General features: G+C 44.8%; 1 long non-coding RNA gene across 5 annotated transcripts in view; it reads right to left on the reverse strand.

The window, feature by feature from the left end:
* The window catches only part of LOC110317414, a 136,648-nt gene that overhangs the window by 28,394 nt on the left and 96,703 nt on the right, over nucleotides 1–11,551 (reverse strand). The window contains exon 7 of one of the 5 annotated variants that reach the window (XR_003843254.1): nucleotides 6,870–9,506. The exons of the other annotated variants lie outside the window; for them this stretch is intronic. This is a non-coding gene — a long non-coding RNA (uncharacterized LOC110317414). Of the gene's footprint in view, nucleotides 1–6,869; nucleotides 9,507–11,551 lie in introns of those variants that run through there. 5 annotated transcript variants of the gene reach the window in all.

An 11,551-nucleotide genomic window follows, 5' to 3' on the forward strand; every position in this document is an offset into this window, starting at 1 on the left:
AAGCTGTCTGTCACAGGCCCACTGTAGGTAGGTATAAGCTGTCTGTCACAGGCCCACTGTCGGTATAAGCTGTCTGTCACAGGCCCACTGTAGGTACAAGCTGTCTGTCACAGGCTCCGGGGGAGGCGAAGATGCCTCTTTGTATTCCAAAAGCTAAAACACACACTCTACAATTGTACAAGGCACAAACCTCCTGTCAGAGGAAAAGTCTGGTTTCTCTGGACAGATTAGATCCCTATCCACTCTATCCTAACTTTAATTTTTAAACATCATTAAATATTGTGTGTCCCTTGGCACTTTTCCACTTCCTTATAGATTTTTAAATTACTCGCCTGTCTGTGACCCCATCTTTACTGGTTTCTGCACAGTTCCCACTTAGGAGTTTGGGGAGACTCTGCCTAGTCACCTGTCCCGAGCACATATACCTTTTCTGCCTCTAACTGGAATCAGGCAGTGAATTGGGCTGTCTTGCTGAAGGAGTTCCAGAATGGAGAACTCGTCTGTGCCACTGCCGCTTAACTGAGAGAGAAGAGCCAAAGGCTGGGAGTGACCAACTGAGCCTGTTTTCTTCTTGATAATACTGCTAGTCTCTAAAGTAAGCCAGCATCTTAAGATATGAGAGGGTAGAAATGAAGCAATTAGCCATAACAAACTATATCCCCCATTTCCACATGACTTGGCAGGGGCGGGGTGGGGGAGTTGGGGGGAGGAAGCTTGGCGCTTGCCAGGTATTGAGGATCTAACAATGTTAACAAGAAAAAACATGCAGAAGGGACCGACCAAAGAAACAAAAAAGAACTTACTCTGCTTCCCAGCTGCAAGCAGGTTGTGCTCCGGCTGCCCGGCAACTGCTTCATCAAGGCCCTGGTTTCATTATAAAAGCCTGGACTCAAACGGCCAGGTTTGCTGTGGAGCAACACCAAAGCGCCTGCCCGCCTATCGATGCCACAAGTTCACAATTCATTTCAGAGCTACTGGAGACACTTCTGAGAACAAGGAATCCCCAGGGCAGACAGAGACCTCTGGATGTCACATGACCTCACTGCTGTTGTCACTCACTACACACAGACAGGCACACACACATACACCCAAAGGACACCCACTTGTCACCTCCAGAACCCTGTGGCCAGCCTAACTGCGCCTATGAACATCAAGAGAGACCACTCTCTGGCACTCTCAGGTTCAAGGTTGGAGAACGCCTTAAGACGAGGACCATGCCGTGTACAGTATCTGCACCAGTAAATTTCTTTAGCTTGGACACCTGTCCACGTCAAAACCAGAAGTAGAACAGAAGTAGAAGACGAGGAGAACCATGTTGGTACTGGATGTGACTGAAATCTACCATGATTTAATATCTACCATGTATTTAAAATTCTTAGATCAGGGGATAGGAAGTCTGGGTGTGTGTAGAGAGATGGGAGTTGGATCTGGAAGGAGTAGAGTGTAAGTATGATCAAAACATACATGCATGTATAAAAGTCTTAAAGAATTAACAAATGTATTTTTAAAAAGTAATTCTAAATTATTTCCTTCACACACACACAAAAAATAAAACAGAAACAAAAATGTAATCTTTATAATGTAACTGGTAACAAATTTCATCTGGGTAACTTGTTTCTTTTTAATTCAGAAAGAAGAAAAACATACATATAAATATGACGTTTGTTTGGAAAATTACTTCATCCATGTACTGTCCAGCAGCTCATAAAAACAAGCCTTCGTTCCGGCCAAAGGGGGACACTCTGACCTTGTTTACTGCAGTGTTTTGAAACCGCGGCCGGCCGCGTAACTCCTGACATCACTGACCATGCATTAGCACCCTCGCTGCTGCTGGCTGCACACACTGCTCTGCTGCCTCACACAGCCCACGGGTGAACAAACACTGCAGGGCGGCCAGGACGGTGGCCTTAGCACTGAACCCACAGTGCTCACATGGGACCCATCATGAAATGCTGTATTCTCCAGACACGCTTACAGAAGAGCAAAGGTCTGCTATGTCAGACTACCTTTAAGCCCCCAAATCCAAACCCAGCGCTGCCGTCCTTTCCCACTCAAGAGACTGGCTTCCTTGCTCACTTCTGCCATATTGGCAAGAATTCTCGTCCAGTGCTTCACTGAAGGCAGGACCTCATTTCCGTCCGCATGTAGCTCCCCAGAAACTTTGCTGATCAAGTTCATTTTACAGTATTACAGGGTTTCACAGAGTGCTGAACTGAGGGCTGAGAAATATACAGAACATGCTTCCAGTGCTTTGTCTAAGTTCTATCTTTAAAGGGAGGAATTTTCTCTTTTAAGTCTCATACATTTTTCTTTTGCCTTCCTCCACTCTTAGTAGGAGTATGTTACAGCAAAGAATTGCAGCTGGAGTCATATCATAACGTCCTATGTGAGGAGAACACCTCTGTATCTCACTTTCTTGAAATGAAATCAAATCCTGAACCCACAACACTCGTGCCGTCCTACAGAACAGTCACAAGCCCATAATTACCTCATGTGCGATACTGAGAACTATCTTGGCTCCTTTGCTAAAAGCATTTGGAAGCATCAAGTCCTTAAACTACAACCATAGAGGCCGAAATACATATCAGAGCAGTCTGGGCACTTTTTCAGAGTCGGGTAAACACAGAAACACCAGCTCACAACACAAAGCAAGGCTAAAGAGTGGCTGAAAGGCCCCAACCACCAAGCTCTTAGGCCGTGCATACTACTCAGTTTCCTCTGAGGAAATGGGACAGTTAAGGTCCCTGATAAAACAGGGGTAACACAGCCAGCCAGAGAGAGGACCAGCAGAGAGGCTGCACGGCCAAGCACACGTCGGAAACAAGAAATCGTTACCTCTGCGAGCTGCAGGGCTCTTCTGTTGGATCATGAAGAAGTGGGTGGCTCTCCGGGTAATCAGAACCGTTTTGATTTCCTCCAACGGAACCACCCCCACGGCCTATCTGGTTGGCATGTTACTTTTTATAATGAAAGCAAAGTCTGATTCATCTCAAAGGAAAAGAGATGAAAACAAAACAAAGCAAAGCAACCCTAACAGTCTCTCAGCTTGGGAAACACACACACACACACACACACACACACACACACGCACGCNGCGCACACACACACACACACACACACACACACACGCAGGGCTGAGTACCGAAACAGAGCAAGAAGACAGAATTTCCCTCTGAAAATTGCTGCTCCTAGGTATTTAGGCTGATTTACACTTTATGTAATCTTGATGGCTCAATCAGGAAGTGAGAATTTTAAGTGCGTGTGTTATGGGCGGGAGGAGTCATGTGACCCACAGCAAAGACAATTAGGCAGTAGATTAGCACAATGAGAAAAAGAAACTTAACAGGCATTTATAAATAGTATCCTTGGGATGTATGGAGCCATGAATGGACTGTGGCCTTTCTGAAATAAGGATTTGTTTGGAAGCTTTGAAAGCAAGTCCCTGAAATTGTTTTGTTTTGTTTTGTTTTTTAAACCAAGTCAGATTAAAGCAGTACACAGAGAACTGGAAGCTTAATTATCAAGGAGATTGTTTCTTTTAAGATAACCATTGGAGGTTTGTGCAAGGCTATTTTGCAGTATTGTTTGAAGACCACAGACTATAGAATGTCATCAAATGCAACACAAGTTGCAGTCCCTGGTAAGCACAGGTTTTCTCTCTAGCACAGTGCTGTGTAGCCCTGGCAAACCTTGGACTCCCCTGGGCGCCACAGATCTGTAGATCCAACGGGGCACTCTGCAGTACTGGAGCAAAGCCGTAATGTTTCTCACTAGAATATCTGAGTTTATAAAAAGAGCGAATCACTCTTGTGAGTTACGTAAGTTAAACCCAGTGTTGAACCATCAATCACCCCAAACCAAAAAGCAGTGAGGCTCCAGGACAGGACGGCTTTACATTATAGAAATGGCTTATGGTCTTTGTGCTACATTTTCACACTAGAATGTATTAATAAGAACATCTGAAAATAAAAGGATTTGGCTGATGTGTTTCATTTCTCTGTGCAGTTCCCGCTACTGCCACATTCCTGAGGAATCGCTTATTAACACCGATAGTTACCATGCCCTAAGAGCAGGCGTTTGTGCTCCTGGCTCTTCTATCGCTGTTAAAGCTTTGTGTTATGTTTTTATTTTAGCCTTGTAGAAACAAGCCACAGCTCTGGGTAAAAGAGGCAGAGTGGGAGAGGTGAGAGATGAGGCGATCAGCCCTGGACTTCCTCCGTTGTTAGTCCACCTTTCTCAATGTTTACACACGAGAGGAAACACACAGTAGCAGAACAATCTTTCAGAGGGGATGTTTATGGCAGATTAAGGACAGTCAGGGAAAATAAGCAGAAATTCTCCCAAGGTCGAGTATTAAGCGACACCGGCAACATCTTACAAAGCATGGTTCATATCCACTGATTAGACCAAGAATTAGGCTCCAACAGATGCATGGTGAAGCTGGCTCTGCCCCCTGACTAGGCTACAACTTCAGAACCAAGCTGAAAGTGTACATCTCTTCTCCCTCTTCTTTATGTCAAGAAATTAGAGAAGTTAGGAAACCTCCCATTATACAGACAGCTGAAATCAGAGCCAAGATGTCTGTCTGACTTGTCCAGGCTGGGCCCTGGTTCCATGTTCTACTTCCCGTCTGCCACAGCTACTCACGAACAACCAAATCAGCCAAGGGGCAGGCTTGACTCTAAGCACCAACCGGAGGTCCTGGTCCCCACCTCCTTCCTTGTTTCTACCTTCTGGTCCCATCAGCCTATGCTGACTGAGAGTGAGTAGGGCCAGCGCAGAGCATCATGGTTGGAAGATGACAGGGTGGTGTGGCAAAGGAAGTTTCTGAAAGGGTTACAGACCCCTTCTACTTAGCTCCTCCTACCCACTGGGACTCATAATCTCATCTTCCCCACTGAGACAAAAAAGGCACCCAGTAAGAAAATAAAGTTGGCTTTGTTTTGTAACACAACTAAACCAGGAGCCTGGAGACTCAGGAAGGTAATACTAGCACCCAGCAGAAGTAACTGTAGACATTTAAGCTAATGGTTATTCTATATTCCTCATCTCTGTAACATTTATATTCATTATACTTCTTTAGGCCCTCAAAACATAATACATGAAGACTCCAAGTAAAAACGACTAGAAGATAACAAATCAAAATTCCACCGGGGTTGCTTTTGTGCAGTGTTTGTATGTAAGCACTTTTCCTGTAGCTTGCAAGTCATCTGTAACTGTCAATACCTTTCGTAACAATATTACAATTTTAGGACTGCTACAGGAAGACACTGTTTCTATACCAGTGAAATTTCAAAATGCTGCAAGCAAGCCGCCACAGATGGCTGGACTACCTGGGAGAGCCTTGGGAGCCTTCAGGAAACAGCAGTGCCGACACTGCAGGGGATGGGGAGTAAAGCGCTATCTGCCCTACTATGGCCTCTGCACTGACCCATGAGAATCTGGAGAACAGAACATTACTGATGGTCCCCAAGTTGTGCTTGTGGTTTTCTGACTCGGTGGTATGAATGCAATGTGCACACGGTGGAAGTCACTTTTACTCTGCTAGGGTGATGCTGGCTCCTGAGGCCGCCTGCCAGCTATGTGACTGCAAGAGCAACTGCACTGTGCTGCTGAATGATGACTGTTTAGTGACAGTAATCGTTCTCTTTTTGTGTGTAATAAATACATATATTTGCAATCGTCTGTGTATAGGTGTGTGTTTGTGTGTGTGTGTGTGTGTGTGTGCGCGCGCACGCGTGCATGCGCTTGCATGTAGGTCACAGTGATTTTCAGCTATGTTCCTCTGAGGTTCTCCATCTTGACTTCTGACTCAGGAGTTCCCCACTGAACCTGGGGCTGCTGTTTCAATGAGCCTTCTGCCTGTCCCTGCCGTCATCTCAAGTGACAGCTGACCGGGGGAAGCTGTTGTGTGGGTGTGGAGGTCTCAGGTTCTTGTGATTGCACAGTAAGAACTACTACTCACTGAGCCACAGCCATAGCCCTCCTCTCTTCTTCTGATGAGAAGGGAATTCACTACACTGTCTAAGCTGACCTTGAACTTACACCATAACTCAGGCAGGCTATGAGCTTGCGTCCTTCTGTGGCTCAGCCTACAGAGTAGATAGGATTCTAGGCGTGGCTAACATTCGGTCTCTGCCTCTTCAACTTTTGTGGGGCTTATATGTCTGTAGTTTTTAAATTCTAAGTGGAAGTTTTCTATATGCAGGTAATGCTCCAAAGGTCATGTGAGAAAAACGGCATTTTTCTGTTTGCCGTTTGTGTCAGACACGACGAAAGACAAAAATCCATAAAAATAACAGATGTGTCAGGATATAAGGATCTGGAAATCTTAGGCTCTAATTAATTTAAGACAAGAAATGCAATATTCACCTGTACAATCATACAGAAGCATTACTCACAACAGCCGCAAAGTCAGATCCACCCACACATCCAGCAATGGTGACCAAATAAAATTATTTCTTGTACAATGGAATCCTACCCAGCTTCAAAAAGCAAAGAACTCCTTTCAAGGTTATGAGGATGGACTTGGAGGATACTGAGAGACAAAAAGACAAACGCTGTGTGACCTGACACATACAGGATCCCTACAATAGAATCACTGAGTTGGGATGTAGACTCCCGGTGGACGGAGCTAGTTGTTTAGGAAATACACACAGTGTGTTTTGATGGAGAAAATTATGAAGAAAGAAGGCAGTGACTATAATGTGTGTCAATGTGTTTAATATCTCTGGTTAGTGCACGGAATGGTGGCCAAGGAAGTAAAAATTTAAAACATTTTATAATTAGCTATAACACACACACACACACACACACACACACACACACACACACACACACACACCCGCCCGCCCGCATGCTCGCCCATGCATGTGCACATCCAAGCTGGAAGTCAACATTTCAGTCTTCCTCTATGAATCCACCTAATTTTTTTGAGATAGGTTTTGTTTTTGTTTTTTTGTTTTTTTTTTCCCCCCACAGAACCTGGAGACTGCCATTCCAACCAGACCGACTGGTTAGTTAGGGTTCCCTCGTCTCTGTACCTCTAGGCCACCCCCACCCCCTACTCCCAGTGTTGCTGTGGCTACAGACATGCACCTCAGACCCTGGCCTTTATCTGGGGGCTGGGGATCTGAACTCAGGTCCCCATGTTTGCTTGACAAGCGCTTAATTCACTTCTCCAGCCTGGGATATATGTGTATTTTAGGAGCATATAGTCACACATAATACATATACTCTCTTTAAACTGTATGTGTCAAAGTCTTGAAAGTGGCTTCTAATTGGCAAAAGAAAAAGTCAGTGGTGCAAACATCAAAACAGACATCTTTGATATTAAGTTCTTTAAATGTAATTACACAAGTCAGCTCAGAAACACAGATCAAAAATGAAGTAAGAAGAGATACTGTGTTTAACTTGAGAACACACCAGATTTCCCTGTGGCTTTTTGAGACCCTCTCATTAAAGTCAGCTTGAAAAATTCCCCATAACTAGGAAAGAACCTACAAATCCAAGAACCAGCATCAGCAGGCAGGGAACAACATGGGGGAAAGTCTGAGACTATCAAGCTCACTCCATTTCCCCTTTCATTCTCAGCTTCAAGCACTCAGAACAGGACAAAGCACACACCCTAATCCCACACCCCAGAGCAACTTCAGGGCTGTGAACTCCAGAAGGGGCTGAGTCGCTGATGTCAGAAACAGTTTAATTAGAATCTTCTTTGTACATGGTGTGTCCAGTATCAAGTTCACGGTATATAACTGCACTCCAAGCATCCTACCAGGTCCTGGTGGCTCAGACCCAAGAGAGCGTCGACCCGCTCTGGCAGATGGAGGATGGCAAAGTCATTGGTATCATCATAGAGTTCCAAAGACAAGTCCTCAGAGTCACCAAGGAGCACGCATTAATCATGGCTGCACAAAACTGCACCCTAAAGATGAGAAGATGAGGGCAGTGAAGCACAGAGAGGTCCTTCAGCTTCCAAGCAGCAGAGCTGGATCAGAAAGCATCCTCACCCAACATCTGCTTCTCCAGGAACCAATGGAGACGGATGAAACCTAAGACTGAATGTTCAGGAAGAGATGAATTGCTCTGAAAGAGGAAAGCGAAGGATCTGGGAAGGTTTTCTCCAGGTGGGAGAGGCTGGGGCCCAGAAGGAGAACAGGTGAATGGAAGACATGGGAAGGCCAGGCCAGAGCAGGGAGGCACAGCAATGGTGGTGTCCAGAGTGCGTTTCACAAGGTTATGCTACGTGGGGTGGAAAAGAACACTCTTCTAGGTCTCCCTGGGGACTCGTCAAGGACAAGGTGGAGCCCAGGTGACCTGTCTGAAGACTTCACACACACACATGAAGCTATGGGAGGTTTTAACAAGCACCATGTTGAATACACAGAAGAATGGCCCAAGAGAGAATGCCCAGAGCAGAGACAGGGACACGCCCATGGAAATGTGGGTCAAAGGCAATGGAAAGAAAGGAGACACAAGAGCAGTTAGATGTGAGAACTGTTGGAACATACAATTTTGACCAGATTTATCTTCAAAGATGAGAGAAAATGATACAGAAGGGTCCAGGTGGTATAGTAAGTCACAGGTAATAGGCTTAGGTAATCCTGTCAGCTTGGAGCAGTTGAGTAGAAGGGATCATGCTAAGCATCTTAGGGAAATGCCCATCACTTTGAGCTTCGGCTGTTCTGGAACTCCCTATGAAGACTAAGCTAGCCTTGAACTCACAGAGACCTGCCTGCCTCTGCATCCCAAGTGCTGGGATCAATGGTATATGCCACCCTCCCAGCTCATTTATAACTGTTACTAGCATATAAGCCATTGTACATCTTGAGTTCCAATATGGCATTTTCATATGTGTACATAATATACTTTAATCATGTTCGCTCCTTCCTCTATTATTTCTTCTCCTTAGTTTTTTTTAAATTTACATTCTGTGGAAGGGAAAATGGTCTGGTTTCCATTTGCATCCAGTTCCTTGCAAATGACATGTTTTTTTTTCTCTGTGACTAAACAATGCTCCACTGTGTGTGTACACCACATTCTCTTTACCCATTTATCTGCTGGACACCTAGGCCGAGTTCATGGTTTGCTTATTGTTGAGAGAGCGCCAATAAACATGGGTGTACAGATGTCCCTGCTGTCACTGACTTCCATTCCTTTGGGTATATCCCAGCAGCAGTGTGACTGGGTCATGTGCTAGTTCTATTTTTAGGCTTTTGAGAACCTCTATTTAGATTTCCATAGCGGCTGCAGTAACTTACATCCCCACCAACACCGTGTGAGGGTTTTCCCTGCAGCCTCACTGGCACTTGCTGATTTTTGATTTCCTCATGACATCTGGGGTGAGATGGAATCTCAATGTGGTTTTGATTTGCATTTTCCTGATAGCTGAAAATGCTGAGCATTTTCTTAAAAATGTACTTACTTGTCATTTTATAGACTTGTTTGGGCTCCTTTGGAATAGATCCACATGTATATGGACAACTGGCTTTCAACAATGGTGCCTAGACAAGTCAGTGAAGAAAACAGAGTCCTTTTACAAGTCATGCTAGGAAAGAAGTGGGTTGGGAACGTACAAGGACAACTAACTGGAGACCAATTACTGGCAAAGCACAGGTCTGAACAAACACGCTGGAGAAAGCTCCACAGAGGGAGACGAGATTATTTAGGGGGGAAAAATATCTATCAACAGTACAGGAACTTCTTGTATTCAAATTCTATTAAATTTTAAACTTCTCAACAGAAGATACTTCCTAATTTAAATATTAGCACATAGTGTTCAGTCATAGTGATAGATACCAATTACTCTACCATGCAGGAAGCAGAAGGTTCAACAGTTCTAGACCAGGCTGGGGTGTACAGAAAACACACCAAACCCACAGAGAAGGGTAAAAGACTTGGATACTCCAAAAGGAAAAAAAAAAGATAAATAGATGGCCAGTAACTACATATTATTTATGAAGGAAATGCTTATTTTAAAACCACAATGAGACACTATGGATATCCAAGAGCATAAGTGAACTTAGCAAGTCAACAAGCACAGCTAGTAAAGAACTGAATCCCTGGTGCTCACCCAGCTTGCTGGCATAATATACAAAACAGCAGAACGGCTAAAAGCCTTATGAAGGTAAAACAGATCTTCTATATGCCCCGTTAAGTCCAAAAAATAGAGAAGTAGCTTGATGTTCATTAAAGCTAAGAAAGCGGATACCATCCAAACAGAGGTCAAGAAGATGCACAAATTACATCTCTACAGCAGTACACAGAGTACCACAGAACCATAGAGGAAGGATGAAGAACAGGTACATACAGCAGTAACAGCTTCTTGGTGGAAGATGGAAGACAGGAGTTCCCACTCTGTGACTCAATCTGTATGAGACCAGAGTCCTAGCATGTTCACTCCAGCAAGGGAGGGAGGACTAGGTAAAAGCACAAGGGACACAAAACAACTGTCCTCTTTCTTGACTGGGATATGGACTCGAGTCCCCCTGAAACCTGTGTGCTTTCCCATAGTTAATTCATCAGCTGTCAGGGAACTGGAACTGATTAACTGGTATCTATGTTTCCCATTTCATAGCATGCATGACAGATAGGGACAAGAACACTCAACATGGGTTTGGCGGTTCTTAGCAAACATGGGGACAATCTAGAAATGTCTCAAACAACAGGAAGAAATGGGAGGGTTTGTACTTCCCAGGAACCAAGTGTCACATAAGGAGCCAAACGGCAATGGCAGCTACAGATCAAGAGCACCCACCACTACTTTTATCATTTTAATAACTAGGTTGGAAAGAGCCAGGCGATGAACACTCAGTGAAGTGACATCAGTTCACACTTTCATTCCATCAGGAACCTCCTCAATTAGATTTCAGAGACCCCACTGCAGTTATGGTGCCCCATTAATTTAACCCTTTTCCATGACTGAATGCCAGATGCTACTGAATCCCAAAGTCCTCCAAGATGCCTTGTATTGAAGGCTTGGTCCTAAGTCCTCGAGGACACACGCTGGAGACAGAGCCTTCAGGAGGTGGAGTCTAGGAGACGGAAACTAGGGCACTGCAGATAAGCTCATGAAGGATTATGCTGGGCTCACAACACTGCTCTCTTTCTCTTCCGAGTCACCGTGAGGTCAGCAACTCCACAACTATGTGGCTGCTTCAACACAGACCCTAAACAATAGGCAGATCCGACTATAAATCAGAGCATGGGCCAAGCGCTCTCCCTTCCTTACAAACTGATTTTCTTGGATATTTTGTCACACTAACAGAAAACTTAACACATCTGGCTAACTGTTCAGGTTTAATTCTGATAACTAGTAGAGAGACTTGCCATTTTAAGATGGGGGTGTGCTTCAGGAGTGCTGTGCTACATGAGAGGTGTTAATCCAGTCACTGAGAGGTATTCTTGCTCTTTATCCTGGCACACGTACACACTCCCCCTTCTGTACACACACACACACACACACACACACACACACACACACACACACACACACACACGCGCACAATTGGGTGCCTTCACTGACTCTCTTCCCCCTCCACTGCCTCAA

The sequence above is a fragment of the Mus pahari genome, chromosome 2 (assembly GCF_900095145.1).
Source record: "Mus pahari chromosome 2, PAHARI_EIJ_v1.1, whole genome shotgun sequence".
Classification (NCBI taxonomy): domain Eukaryota; kingdom Metazoa; phylum Chordata; class Mammalia; order Rodentia; family Muridae; genus Mus; species Mus pahari.